This window comes from Mytilus edulis, chromosome 7, assembly GCF_963676685.1.
Source record: "Mytilus edulis chromosome 7, xbMytEdul2.2, whole genome shotgun sequence".
In the NCBI taxonomy this organism is placed as follows: Eukaryota; Metazoa; Mollusca; class Bivalvia; order Mytilida; family Mytilidae; genus Mytilus; species Mytilus edulis.
The window spans coordinates 38,859,483-38,876,315 of NC_092350.1; the positions used below are offsets into that span (position 1 = coordinate 38,859,483).

The following is a 16,833-nucleotide window of genomic DNA, read 5'->3' on the forward strand; positions in this document are numbered from 1 at the left end:
AAAAATAAAGTTTTTTATCTGATGATGTCACAATGACGTCATGTTATGTAAAGTTTTCACAAAAATGATCAAAACTACAGTATGTATGCTGTTTTCCGCCGTTATTTTCATTATAGAAACATTGTGCGCAGCCATAAACCATCAAAATAATTCAAGATGAACATTTTTTTAAACAATTGACTTTATCTCACCAAATGATATTTTTTAAATTAACAACAACATTTGGGCTAAATGAGGGCATTATTGTCCCTACTCCTTTATTTTAAACGAATTTCACTAGAATTTGTTCAATTAAAATGTGTCATATTATTCATGTCGTGTTCTATAAGGTATTGGTTTTTCTCACTGTTGAAGACCGTACGGGTTACGTTCACTCAATTCAACTTTGGTGTAAAGTTGTCTCATTGGCAGTCATACCACATATATATTGTCATATACCTTGACTATAATTCCATTTTCTTAAAGTACAGACTACTTTTTTCTTTCTCGGAATAGATCTATCAAGGTAATAATTGAAAATTCCAGAGAGAGACACAAGAATGTACAGTTTTGGAACAGTCTCCTCCAAGTGAAAGTTATTTCAGAAATAATTCAATTCATACTTTAGTTTTGTTGTTGTGCAAAGAAATACTAAATATTTAGTGAGGCGACAATCAAATATGTAATTTTTCACACTTGAATGCTTCAGAGACAAACAAGGACGATCGTTCATTTAACGTGTGCATTTTGTTTTTAAATCAGTGAATGTTATAGGCATAAACCGAAACACTTCATACTATATTTTTGTACATTATTCTATAATTTGTATTTATAGGTAGCAAACTAAAAGTGATAAAAAAAATATCAAATAAAAAAGAATGTAAACGCAGCGGTGATATTTGTAATATGAAGTGTTTATAATATCAATTTTTATACACAAAATAAAAAACAAACAAACAAAAAACATAAAAAAATAAAATGAAGTTAATCCACACATTTTAGAAACAAGAGTCTTCAATTGTTAGATAGTCTAGAAGGCATTATTTTTTCATTTTTTATGTGAAATATTTAGAATATCTAAAATATCTTCTTAAAGTACAGACAACTTTTAATTTCTCGGAATAGATTAATTAAGATAATATTCTCCAGTTTCGAAGTGATAAACAAGAATGTACAGTTTTGTAACAGTCTTCTCCAAGTAAAAGTTATTTCAGAAATTATTTAAAGTAGTTCAGAGGTATATAAAAAAAATCTTATACTTTGCCAGAAGAAAGATTTCACTTTGCTTTTATTTTTAAATGATAAAAAGTATGGGTCACCGCGCTATTTTTCAAGGTACGAATCGTTCAAAATTGCCAGAATTTGTTTAGATTGTTCATGAAAAACTTTGCATACAAAGAAATCTACGAGACAAAATTTTGAAACAAAATATGCGAAAAGGTCTTATAATATATTTTAAGAAAATAAAAATAAAAAACGGTGTCACCGAACTTGTTTTCTGGCTACAAGTAGAAAATGAAAATTTCCTTAAATGTCCGGAATAAATTTAGTACTAAAAGAGTTATCTCCCTATAAATGGCTTATATGAAAATTTAATTCTTTAAGTACAAATATTTGGTATTTGTTAAAACATTTACGATAATACAATGAATAACTAAGTTTTCTTTATATTAATGAACAGTGTAACCAATAAATTGCAAATCTGTATCCAAATTTGCAGATTTGGACAAAGAACTAGACCGATTATTTACTGTGATTGTACAAATCAAGATGGCGGTATACCCCAGAACTACCTTAATTCATACTTCAGATTTTATTGCTGTTGTCCAAATGAAAAATAAATATCTCGTGAGGCAAACATCAAATATATGTCATTTTCACATTTGATTGCTAGAGCGCTAAACAATGACGATCAATCGTGAAAATGTGCATTTTTTGAAAAAGTCAACGAACGTTAAAGGTTTAAACAGAAACGCTTTATTTTGTATTTATACAAAGCAAACCTTAAGTGATAAAAATATAAAAAAAAAATAGAACATAGAGAAAGCGTGAGATATTTGTAATGAAGTGTTATTTTAACATTTTTAATGTGAAATATTTGAAATATCTCTTTTTCATATTTATTGTTAGAAATATATTGTAATTCATGCAAGCCATGTTATTATGCAATAATTTAATTGACGACGTCCCATATGTCGATTATTGGATCATGATAGTTCCATAACATAGTTAGAAACCAGACTATAAATACAAAATGTAACCTTTAGAGAATGAAACTATGTAATAGCATGAAGTCAATGGTATTGCCCTGCTTATTGCTTACACAAATCTTACCACTGATTTGTATGTGTTTTAACTAGGGATGTCAACGAGTACTTGAGTACTCAGGTATCGCTCGGTAGTACCGAGTATCTATTACCAAAATTATAATAAAAAGGAATATGATAATGATGATGATGACGATAATGGAAACGACTTGATGCTGATGCTGATGATAATGATAATAATAATATTGATAGTAAGGATTATGATGATGACGACGTTGTGGTGGCGGTGTCTGTGGCGGGAGCAGCTAATTCTGATGATATTACTGATGATAACGATGAAAAGTCATCACTTTCATTATAACGGTTATGATGCGGTCATTTTTCATAGAACTTAATTAGATATTTATGCTTTGATGGGGTGTTTGTTAACTATCAATAGGACAGAAAATCAAAAAGGTTAACCAAAATAAGCAGCTGAATGATATCAAAAGGAGATGTGGGTATACGTCAATTAGACAGAACTTACACAACAAAACCAATTACGAAGAAAACATGAAGAGCACAACAAATAAATGGTTTCTAACATGCGTGTTCAAAGTAAATCAAGCATTTAATCTCCAATAGTCTAGACAAATTCGATATTACTAGGGATTTCAATTTATTTTTGCATTATTGAATTACTTTTAGACATTTAACCAACTATAACCAAATAGATTAAAGAAATTTGACTTTGGAAGGAAAAACTTGGGATTGTATGTTGTGAAAATGAATTGTAATGTTTTTATTGTAATATTTGACAACTAAGCTTTTAATGTACGATTTTAAAATAATAGGGTTTAAACTACATAAAAATAAAGTAAATGAATGTTGAAAAAATTGCTTCTTTACCTCAATAATTGGAGTGTGATACGTTTAAGTTAAAATGGTGTTTTATGCATTTTCGATTTCGCAGTACTCAACATATAAAGATATATTTATACTTTATAATACGTGCTGTAAATAGGATCCACCTGACTTGAATCTGGATCATATGGTTAAACAACACTGAAAATAGGACTTATTTCCCTATTACCTTTGAAAAGTATACTTTATTTAATTTTTGTTTAAATCTGCTGTATCCGTTCTCCCAGAATACAATAATAAATCAACCTTAAGTTCACAACATGGCCAACAAAGATGATGCAAATTGTATGCTAATACTGCGAAAACTTTAAAAGTGCATACAATTACATTTGCAATTTTCTTATAGCTTATATTATTTAAATATTACTCTCTTCACACACGTGGCATGAATAATGTGCATGTGTCAAGTCAGTTACCTTTATTTCACTGAATGCTGATGTCTTGCTGTTATTTAAAATTCGACGTTAATAAGATTATAAAAGTAGAATTACACTTCAAAATTTATTTAAAGGTTACATACTTTCAGAAATCACGTACTCATCAAAGAAAAATGAAACACACGTTTATAAAACACTGTTATCTGATGCCTCCTGAACTGCACATTCAATAATTTCACTAGAATTTTTTCAATTAAAATGTTTCATGTTATTCATGTCGTGTTCTGTCATAGCCGTCTTAAAGGTATTTGGTTTTCTCAATGTTGAAGACCGTACGGGTCCCGTAATTGCTTACGTTCACTCATTTCAACTTTGGTGGATAGTTCTCTCATTGGCAATCATACCACATATATATTGTCATATACCTTGACTATAATTCCATTTTTTTTTAAGTACAGACTACTTTTTTCTTTCACGGAATAGATCTATCAAGGTAATAATTGCAAATTTCAAAGAGAGAAACAAGAATGGACAGTTTTGGAACAGTCTCCTTTAAGTGAAAGTTATTTCAGAAATAATTCAATTCATACTTTAGTTTTGCTGTTGTGCAAAGAAATACTAAATATTTAGTGAGGCGAAAATCAAATATGCAATTTTTCACATTTGAATGCTTCGGAGATAAACAAGAACGATCGTTCATTTAACGTGTGCATTTTGTTTTTAAGTCCATGAACGTTAAAGGCATAAACATATACACTTCATACGATCTTTTTGCACATTATTCTATAATTGGTATTTATACGTAGCAAACCAAAAGTGATAAAACAAATATCAAATAAAAAAGAATATAAACGCAGCGGTGATATTTGTAATATGAAGTGTTTACAATATCCAATTTGATACATAAAAAAAAAAACGAACATACAAAAAACATAAAAAAAAAAATAACAAAGAAGTTAATCTACACATTCTAGAAACAAGAGTCTACAATTTTTAAAAAGTCTAGAAGGCATTATTTTAACATTTTTTATGCGCAATATTTAGAATTTCTTAAATACCTTCTTAAAGTACAGACAACTTTTAATTTCTCGGAGTACATTAATTAAGAGAATATTCTCCAGTTTCGAAGAGAAAAACAAGATTGTACAGTTTTGTAACAGTCTCCTCCGAGTAAAAGTTATTTCAGAAATTTTTTAAAGTAGTTCAGGGGTATAGAAAAAAATTCTTATACTTTGCCTGAGTGAAGATTTAACTATGCTTTTTTTTAAATGATAAAAAGTATGGGTCATCGCGTTATTTTTTAGGTAGGCACTTAAAGTTAACCATCGAGGGACGTTAACTACCGAGGGTAGTAATGAATATTCATCTTTACCGGATGATTGACAGCGATGTAAATAAAAACATGAGAGTGATTACCGTGTGTCAACGTCATATCAAATTAATTCAATTTAATTGTTAGAAATACTGTTTTCTGCTGAAAATTAAAAAATAAATAAAATTGAATGGAATGGAATGGAATTGAGCTATGTACAATACAGTAAATATTAGCAATTAGAATTAGACGGTTTAAGACAAGCATATTTTGCCTATTGATTCTTTTTTGCATGCCTATTTGGTTATATTATAATGCACTAATTGTTTTGATACTGTTTAATGTTTAAATAAGACCTATATGTGAACCATTTATGCACTTTTAATATAAAGATCAGATTCACACAGGCTCATACAGTTCGAGCTAACTATTTTATGTACGAGAGCTATTACTAATGTAACGGTGATGCTGAGATAATCTCCCTTTGCTAGAATATGGGATGACGCAAAATGAACTATATCACTGTGCAAGAACGGAATAGCAAAGTGAATATATAAATCAAACTGTATTGGGATGATTTGGTAAACGTTTATCCAACTTACTGGATATTTTATGAAAGATTTTGCCATTTGTATAGAGGAATTATACCTTTTCAAATAAACTTGGGAGAATAATAGTACACTAATTATAGAATTTTTGGCAACATTAACTATCTAATATTGTCAAATATGCATCAAACTCATAGTCTTTGAATGTAAATTTGTTGCGATAAATGTCAATGTAGCCTGAAATGAGAATTTGATTAAGAAAAAATCCCGATTAATTCAAACGCAATACTTCAAAATGCGAGTCTTAATTAATGTCGCAATAATAAAAACCTCGCATTAATTTCTGAATTTACAGACATCGTGATCTGTTAAAGGTTTTTTTTATAGTTAATTCCGGTGTCACTTTGTCTCTTTTAGAGAGTTGTCTCATTGGCAATCATGCCATGTCTTCTTTTTTTATATAATAAAACAAAAACCTGAACGACTTTACATTATAAATTAAAATGCATCCTAGTCGTGATGGAGACAGAGTCAAATGAACAAATGGACTAGATGAAACTGAACGAAAAAAAGAAAGAAAACACCAATTTGATCTGATAGGGGTGAATTCTATTCTTTATTCAAACTCGAGTTTGGTTTGGAACCGTATCTATTGCGATTATTACCCAAGGACAGATATTACATATCTAAACTTCGATGCTCGAATTTGAAGTTACCTATTGAGACGGGTAGATGGGCGGGGATCGCGAGGGAAAGTAGAATATGTACATTATGTAATGAGGGAACAGGGGATGAGTTTCATATATTGTTTACCTGTAAAAATGCTGATGTTTCTGCTCTTAGATCAAAGTTTGTACCAAATTACTATGTAATGAATCCAAGCAAGAAGAAATTCACTGGCTTGTTGTCTATATGTAAAGTACAAGTTCAAAGGAAATTATCAATGTTCGTGAAGAAAATCATAAAATACTTAATCTAATTATACCAATTGTCTTTTAAAATATACTATGTATTTGTGTTTCGTTTGTCCTGTCTCGCTATGTATTATCTTAATATGGTTGTATATATTATTGTCCTCTTGTACACAAGTATGTGTCTGAGGTTATGAATAACATCTTGAAATCTTGATACGAGAAAAGATTATATTTGCTTCGGCTTTTTCCATTTGCGCCAATCTGCACTTAATTAGCGCCTATTTTTTTTTTTATTTCTTTGCGCCAAATTTATTTTCTTCATTTGCACAAATTAACAGGTAAACACAAGTCATGAGGCATATAAGATGAATAGAATTTATTTATATAATAACAAAAATATTCCTTCTGGCCTTTCGCCACCTGCCACTTGCTCACACGTGACGGGGAGGAGGAGGGGGATTGAAAGCAGGATAAGTTTATTGCAAGTGTACATCACACTTGAAGTAGCACTTTATAAAATAAGATTGTAACAGTTTGACATAAAAAGCACATTTGCATATGCACAAATCATTTTTAACTGAGTATTGTCATGCAACACTTCTGTTGAACTGCAACCTTGTGATTTCTTCCCTACAATAAAGCATCCCCTTTTTTATTAAAATTTTTATAAGTTAAAGCCTGTTTTTTTCTTTATGGCATCGGTTCCATATATGAAAGTAAATGTTCGGGTACCAGAAGTGTGATTAAATGATGATACCCATGAGCTCAACATGTGTCTATATACACATTTATCTATATTGTAGCTTGTGTTCATTGAATTGCTGCGTTTGGTTAAACAAGTTTAATTTTATCATCTAAATTTATCAGACCTAACCTTTCGAATCAATTTGGCGCAAATTAAAAAATGTCAATGTGCGCAAATGAAAAAAAATATGCTTTTTCAAAATTGCCGTAATTGTCATACGTACATTCACCGATCACATATTACTGGTTAGATTAAAAAATAATATATTATTTAGATTGAGAAGTACTTTAAGAAATTGATTGATTGTTGTTTGCCATCAGTACAGCCGCAAATATTTCAGACAAGTTCAGGGAGAAAACTAAATTATGAATACAATAGGGAATGTTACTGGTCAAATAAATGCCATCGGTCATTCAGAGTGAAGTATAGATACGAAACTTTGGACTGTCGATTGAAAATAGTTTGTTTTGATAACAACCGCCGGTAGGTATAGACAAATACGGTTGATAGACGGTATATAGGAGCACTAAATTCTATGTTCACCACCGACAGTAGGTATAAAGAAATACTATTGAAAGACGGTATATAAAGGAGCACTATATTTTACGTTAACCACCGACGGTAGGTATAAAGAAATACTGTTAACAGACGGTATATAGGAGCACTATATTGTATGTTAACCACCGACGGTAGGTAAATTCAGATACTTTTGACAGACGGTATATATGAGCACTATATAATACGGACCATATAATACGTTATATTGACCATCGACGGTAGGTATAAATGAAAACTGTTGATAGAGGAGCACTTTATTGTATGTTAACCACCGACAGTATGTATAGACACATAATTTTAATAGACAGCACTATATTGTACGTTAACCACCGACGGTAGGTATAGACAAATACTTTCGATATACGGTGAATAGGAGTACTGTATTGCTTGTTAACCACCGATGGTAGGTATATAACCAGGTACTGTTGATATACGGTGTATAGGAGTACTATATGTCATGTTAACCACCGACGGTAGGTATAGACTAAATACTGTTGATAGACAGTATATAGGAGGAATATATTGCATGTTAACCGCCGACGATAGGTATAGACACATACTGTTGATATACGGTATATAGGTGCATTGTATTGCATGTTAACCACCGACGGTGGGTATAGAAACAGGTTAGAAACATAGTGTTGATAGACGGTATATAGGAGCACTATATTGCATGTTAACCACCGATGGTAGGTTTAGAAAAATACTGATAATAGACGGTATATAGGTGCACTGTATTATATGTTAACCACCGACGGTAGGTAGAGAAAAATAGTATTGATAGACGGTATATAGGAGTACTGTAATGCTTGTTAACCACCGATGGTAGGTATAGACAGGTACTGTTGATATACGGTTTATAGGGGTACTGTATGGTATGTTAACCACCGACGGTAGGTACAGACAAATACTGTTGATAGACGATATATAGGAGTACTGTATGGCATGTTAACCATCAACGGTAGGTATAGACAAATACTGTTGATAGACAGTATATAGGAGGACTATATTGCATGTTAACCACCGACGGTAGGTAAAGACAAATACTGTTGATAGACGGTATATAGGAGCACTATATTGTATGTTAACTACCAACAGTAGGTATAGACTAAAACTCTTGATATACGGTATATAGTAGCACTATATTGTATGTTAACCACCGACGGTAGGTATAGACAAATACTTTTGATAGACGGTATATACACATGTAGGAGCACTATATTGTATGTTAACTACCGACAGTAGGTATAGACAAATACTGTTGATAGACGGTATATAGGAGCACTATATTGTATGTTAACTACCAACAGTATTTAAAGACTAAAACTCTTGATAGACGGTATATGTAATAGCACTATATCGTATGTTAATCACCGACGGTAGGTATAGACAAATACTGGTGATAGACGGTATATAGGAGCACTATATTGTATGTTAACTACCGATAGTAGGTATAGACAAATACTGGTGATAGACGGTATATAGGAGCACTATATTGTATGTTAACCACCGACGGTAGGTATAGACAACTACTGTTGATAGACGGTATAGAGGAGCACTATATTGTATGTTAACCACCGACGGTAGGTATAGACAAATACTGTTGATAGACCGTATTTAGGTGCACTATATTGTATGTTACCTTCCGACAGTAGGTATAGACAAATACTGTTGATAGACGGTATATAGGAACACTATATTGTATGTTAACCACCGACGGTAGGTATATACAAATACTGTTGATAGACGGTATATAGGAGCACTATATTGTATGTTAACTACCGACAGTAGGTATAGACACATACTGTTGATAGACGGTATATAGGAGCACTATATTGTATGTTAACTACCAACAGTAGGTATAGACTAAAACTCTTGATAGACTGTATACAATAGCACTATATCGTATGTTAATCATCGACGGTAGGTATTGACAAATACTGTTGATAGACGGTATATATAGGAGCACTATATTGTATGTTAACTACCGACAGTAGGTATAGACAAATACTGGTGATAGACGGTATATAGGAGCACTATATTGTATGTTAACTACCGACAGTAGGTATAGACAAATACTGTTAATAGACTGTATATAGGAGCACTATATTGTATGTTAACTACCGACGGTAGGTATAGATAAATACTGTTGGTAGACGGTATATAGGAGCACTATATCGCATGTTAACTACCGACGGTAGGTTTAGAAAAAAAAATATGAATAGACGGTATATAGGAGCATTTTATTGCATGTTAATCACCGAAGGTAGGTATAGATAAATTCTGTTGATAGACGGTATATAGGAGCACTATATTGCATGTTAATCACCGACGGTAGGTTTAGACAACTGTCAATAGACTGTGTAATGGAGCACTGTATTGTATGTTAACCACCGACGGTAGGTACAGACAAATACTGTTGATATACGGTGTATAGGAGCACTATACTGTATGTTAACTACCGACAGTAGGTATAGACAAATACTGTTGATAGACGGTATATAGGAGCTCTATATTGTATGTTAACTACCAACGGTAGGTATAGACACATACTGTTGATAGACGGTATATAGAAGCACTATATTGTAAGTTAACTACTGACAGTAGGTATTAGACAAATACTGTTGATAGCGGGATATAGGAGCACTATATTGTATGCTAACTACCGACGGTAGGTATAGACAAATACTGGTGATAGACGGTATATAGGAGCACTATATTGTATGTTAACTACCGACAGTAGGTATAGACAAATACTATTGATAGACGGTATATAGGAGCACTATATTGTATGTTAACTACCTACAGTAGGTATAGACAAATACTGTTGATAGACGGTATATAGGAGCACTATATTGTATGTTAACTACCGACAGTAGGTATAGACACATACTGTTGATAGACGTTATATAGGAGCACTATATTGTATGTTAACCACCGACGGTAGGTATAGACAAATACTGTTGATATACGGTGAATAGGAGTACTGTATTGCATGTTAACCACCGACGGTAGGTATAGATAAATACTGTTGGTAGATGGTATATAGGAGCACTATATCGCATGTTAACTACCGACGGCAGGTTTAGAAAAAAAAAATAATAATAGACGGTATATAGGAGCATTTTATTGCATGTTAATCACCGACGGTAGGTATAGATAAATTCTGTTGATAGACGGTATATAGGAGCACTATATTGCATGTTAATCACCGACGGTAGGTATAGACAACTGTCAATAGACTGTGTAATGGAGCACTGTATTGTATGTTAACCACCGACGGTAGGTACAGACAAATACTGTTGATATACGGTGTATAGGATCACTATACTGTATGTTAACTACCGACAGTAGGTAAAGACAAATACTGTTGATAGACGGTATATAGGAGCTCTATATTGTATGTTAACTACCAACGGTAGGTATAGACACATACTGTTGATAGACGGTATATAGGAGCACTATATTGTATGTTTACTACCGACAGTAGGTATTAGACAAATACTGTTGATAGACGGTATATAGGAGCACTATATTGTATGTTAACTACCGACAGTAGGTATAGACAAATACTGTTGATAGACGGTGTAAAGGAGTACTAATTCGTATGTTAACCACCGACGGTAGGTATAGACAAATACTGTTGATATACGGTGAATAGGAGTACTGTATTGCATGTTAACCACCGACGGTAGGTATAGATAGAATGAAATTCAAAACAGTGTGGCTGTGGCCATTCATTGACACATCAAATTCATCCATTGACTGGACAATTTACATGAACGTTTGTCTGTAACGACCACTGTTCACGACGTACCTACGATAGACATTTAAACTGTGGGGTCACCAAAGGTTTTTTAACGCCTTTAATTATAAAATAATTCAAAAAATTAATCAGGAATAACCTTTATGTTCTGATTTATATAATTGATATAAATCAAAACATCGTGTTATTTCTGATTAGTTTTTCGAATTACTTTATTAAGTTGTTGAGAACCTTTGGTGACCCCATAGTTTAAGTGTCTTTAAAAAGTACATAGTGAGCAGTGGTAGTTACATACAAACGTTCACCTTAATTGTCCCAGTCAATGGATGAATTTTATGTGTCAATCAATGGCCACAGCCACACTGTTTTGAATTTCATTATAAATACTGTTGGTAGACGTTATATAGGAGCACTATATCGCATGTTAACTACCGACGGTAGGTTTAGAAAAATACTGATAATAGACGGTATATAGGAGCATTATATTGCATGTTAACTACCGACAGAAGGTATAGACAAATAATGTTGATAGACGGTATATAGGAGCACTATATTGTATGTTAACTACCAACAGTAGGTATAGACTAAAACTCTTAATAGACGGTATATATAATAGCACTATATCGTATGTTAATCACCGACGGTAGGTATAGACAAATACTGGTGATAGACGGTATATAGGAGCACTATATTGTATGTTAACCACCGACGGTAGGTACAGACAAATACTGTTGATATACGGTGTATAGGAGCACTATACTGTATGTTAACTACCGACAGTAGGTATAGATAAATACTGTTGATAGACGGTATATAGGAGCACTATATTGTATGTTAACCACCGACGGTAGTTATAGATAAATACTGTTGGTAGACGATATATAGGAGCACTGTATTGTTATTGGTTGCTGTCTTTGATATTGATTTTACGTTTATCGTTTCAGCATTAATCGGGCTGTTAGTTTTCGTTTTTCGTCACATCTAGTCAGGAATGGGTTTTAATAGCATTTTACATGAATACATATGTGTAACTCATGGCTGATTCACATTCGTTTGTCTTTGGTGGATAAGTTTCTCATTGGCAATATTACCACATATCTTCTGAATTTTCATTGCATCATCTAAACATGTAAAATTCGTATATAGAATATATATATACGTATAGATAATATATATATATAATATAAAAAAGTAGATGTTGTATGATTGCCAATGAGACAACAGTAGTGTTTGTGGGACAGAATGACCCCCATTTAGGTGGTCGTCGGACGCTGACGCCATATTCGAAACTTGGCGCAGACGCCGACGCCATATTTGGGCTATAAAGCGGACGCCATAGTCGACCCTGAAATCAAGACGCAAACTTCGGGTTGGACCATGTTACTCGGACATCGAGACGCCGACGCCATATTTGGGCTTAAATCCTGGACGCTATATCTTAATGTTTGAACAGGCTACCCTCCAGGGTGGATACTTTTAGTGACCCTAGAAAGAGTTTTTCAAGACTTGAGACCTGCCATACATCCATGTAGGTGTTTTAAGATTTTTTTTCTTTCTTTTTTCATTATTTTTTTTTTGTATCATTATTTTTCATTTAACCAAATAGAGCTACGAGTTTACTGTCATTCTGAATCGTGTCAGTGGATGAAAAGTTGTTGATAATGTCCTTCATCTCGAGTCCCGACATCTCAATTTGACGTAAAAAAATGCCATACAGGCCACATGTATCTGAATCATCGGGTTGGATTTGATTACAAACCACACAGTATTTCGGTCCATTGACGATGAGTACATTTCTGAAATAGCGTTGGTACTTTTCCGGTAATGGTCCTAAGGAGTCGAAAAATTCTGATGGACCCGATGCGGGAAATGAAATGCAACCCAATGACTCCCCTTTTAATCACAGTTGTCCGTATTGACCACAAACCTTCTACGCCTGTCGCTCACATATCTAGGCAAGTCTTCTGCACAGCAAACGGTCACGGGCAATCCACTCAAAGCATCCTCTACATCTTTCCCTGTCATCGGGAGAGCAATGCCGTTTTTATTCCCACAACATTGCTGACGTTGGGCTTCTAATCCACGTAGGTGAGCAAACACTAAGTACTCCGCAATCATGACAGGCGATGAGATCTTTCCGTGTTTCAGCATCCTCTGACGAACTATGTGTTGTCTCGTCGGCAATATCTTCGTCTGATGAGACCGAACTATCGTCTTCAAAAGTATTCGAGAGACGGTCGTCATACCTCTGTCCGTCTGGTGTCTCTCCTTGACCGACCTGCAAGACCTCTGTGTGCAATCTGGAGGCTTCTGGGGTTCTAGCTTTTAGGTCAACAAAAAAGTACCCGAAAGGTGTCCTCTTTGCCTCTTCAAATTTCCGGAGAAAGAAGTCCCCTCGAGAAGGATACATCTGTCGGCCAAGAGTCACGATGGGCTGTCGATCAATGGGGTTATTAAAGAGAATGAGATAATGACAGTTTCGTCTCTGGGTGGGGTCTTTGCCAAAGTATAAATTCTGATTAAAAACGACGACCGATAAATTCCTATGGTGACACCCTTCCGTAAACAAATCATTTATTCTGGAGTCTTTGTCTGATGTCGACATGAGGTCATCTAATAGTATCATGTTTCGAATGTTGGGATCGAAAAAATCGTCCCTTTCGAGATCAAAAGGAATTCCACGAATGAATTCAACGCGTGGAAGCACTGTTCGTTGTATTTCATCGTAAAGAGGTTGCCACCTTTTATACAACCAAACGATCCTGTCTGGACTAGGACTTCACAGTTTTTTTATGTGTTGAAACAAATAAAATAAAATAAGTTTTTCCGCAGGAGGTTGGACCGGACACAATCATGGTGAAAGGGTGTCTAAACACGAAAGCCTTCTGCTGCTGCTTTTGCTGCTGCTGCTTCTTTTTCTGCTGCTGCTGTTGCTGCTTTTGCTGCTGCTGGGTAACACCTGGGTGGTATAGTGGCTCATCGGAAGAATGCTTACTTCTTATATATCTTTGAAGATCGTGCGGCCACACATACACTTTACGGCAAATATTGCAATTAAACATACTCGTAATTTCCTAAATGACAGTGAGTAGTTTCCTCTTATAGATTTACTTCACTTCCTTCGAAAATATAGCACATCATAGAAAATCAAGTGAGTAATTTATGTTTCAAATTTTATAACAAAAATCTCTGTATTAAAGGCTGTGGATTTTCTATAAAAATCTTGATTTATTTGCCACAAAGTCCTCTTTTTCTATTAAATGCAATGGAACAGTAAAAAATAATGCTTTGCATCAAGTTTCCCCTTGGAATATGTACAAAATGGCCTATCTCTATTATTCATTATATCTGTAGTTTTGATACAATTGCAGTTTGAAAAGTTCGTACAAAAATGGCTACAGAAGGGTACATAAACCTTAATAAACATTGTGTATTAATTCAATAACATTTGGTTGAGGCAAACTAAATGTAGAGAGCGGAAATTACAGAATAAGCACTACGTCTTTGACCATTTGTAAAGGGGCATAACTCACGAACTATAAAAGAGACGCCCTTCAATTTCAAATTTTATTTGTGTGTTTTAGTAATTGGCATAGTGTATAAGTTGAATTTATAACATTTGGTTGAGGCAAACGGAAACCATTTCTGGGAACGTACCCGACAAACGGACTGGACTGACGGACAAGGGCTAGACTAAACTTCTCCCACGCCTAGCGTCGGGGGCATAAAAAATGTGTTTGATACCCATAATTCGTGACAGTAACATTTGTATTCCTTTTTTCTTAATTTAAAGTCTTCTTAGACGGGCGATTTCCTTCGTGTGTATCGCCAATTAATATATTTTACACAGAAGCAAAAGAATTAGTTTCGGCAACATGGTTAATCGAAGTGTAAAACCTAAGATTTTCATCCCTAGGTTTACATTTCGATAAACCATGTTGGCGAAACTATTTCCGTTGCATCTGTGTAAAATGTATCCAGGTACACACAGTAATGATATTCACCGCTTAAAAAAACTTTGGTAGAAAATAAAAAATAAAAATATTTCAGTCAAGAAATATGAGAAGTAGACATATTTTCCCCCGGAGAGTTTCGGTGTGTAAACTTTGTCGCTGGCTAATAAACCCACCCGTTTACACGACAAAAATTTCTAGGTATAGTGTAAAATACGTTAAAACTAAATTGATTGCGGTCAAGTTTGTTTCACTTTGTCAAAAAGGTTTTAATGAAGAAGATTTTTGTAAAAGTAATAAACAGCGATGGGTGCAGAGTGAGGAAGAAAGCTCTCTTAATTCTGTGTGCCATGTGAGCTAAAAATCTGTGATAATGAATTTTAATCTGAAATTACCAATTACAATAAAAACTGTGATAACGAATTCCACAAATTCGTTATCACAAATTTAATCAGTTTAAACAAATTCTACAATTCGTTATAACGATAAAATCACAAATTACAAAAAAATGTGATAAGGAATTTAATTCTTAATAACGAATTACAAGATCTGTTATAACGATTTTCACCAATTCATTATTACAAATTTAATCTGTTAAAACGAATTATAAAATTCGAGATAACAATTTAAATTCGTGATTTCGAATTCAAATAATTTTATACCTTTTGGAGGTCCTAAATGGGCTTCCGTAGAAAGCAATACTACTGAATGTTTCACGATTGTCATGTTAATAAGATAAGAAATCCAAAAATTAAAAAGATAAAGACAAATATTTTATGTATTGATATCAAACATTTTAATCCAATTCTCTTTACACGGGAATAGTTCCGCCTACTGCATTGAGTGACAGTTTTTCTGATTAATATAAATAGTATATCTTGAAGAATTCTTACAGTTGTTATAAACATGTATAAGCAGTTAATTATTTAAGAGGTAGAAGATTCTTTTCAGAATTATCACAGACTTGTTACCTAGGGGTTGGGTAAGCGTTTATCAAAGACAAATTCTCGTCCGTTTTCGAGAATATACCGTCCACTTTAAAGGGTAGTCTGATGCAACATTAAGGTATAGCGTCCAAGTTTAAAGCCCAAATATGGCGTCGGTGTCTCGATGTCCGAATCATACGGTCCAACCCCAAATTCGCGTCCCGATTTCATGGTCGACCATGGCGTCCGCGTTAAGGCCCAAATATGGCGTCGGCGTTCACACCCAGGTCCAAATATAGCGTCAGCGTCCGACGTCCACCTTTATGGGTTCATTCTGTCCCACAAACACTACTGACAACTCTCCACCAGAGACCAAAATGGCACAGAAATTAACAACTATAGGTCACCGTACGGCCTTCAACAATGAGCACAGCCCATACCGCAGAGTCACCTATAACAAGTCCCGAAATGACAATGTGAAGCAATTTAAACGAAAAACTAACGACCTAATTTATATACAAAAAATGAACGAAAAACAAATATGTAACATATAAACAAACGACAACCACTGAATTACAGTCTCCT

At 33.8% G+C, this 16,833-nt stretch overlaps 1 protein-coding gene across 1 annotated transcript in view; it reads right to left on the bottom strand.

Annotated features, from left to right (window-relative positions):
- Positions 1-16,833, bottom strand: part of LOC139482870 (uncharacterized) — a 44,691-nt gene that overhangs the window by 13,981 nt on the left and 13,877 nt on the right. The window lies entirely within an intron of this gene.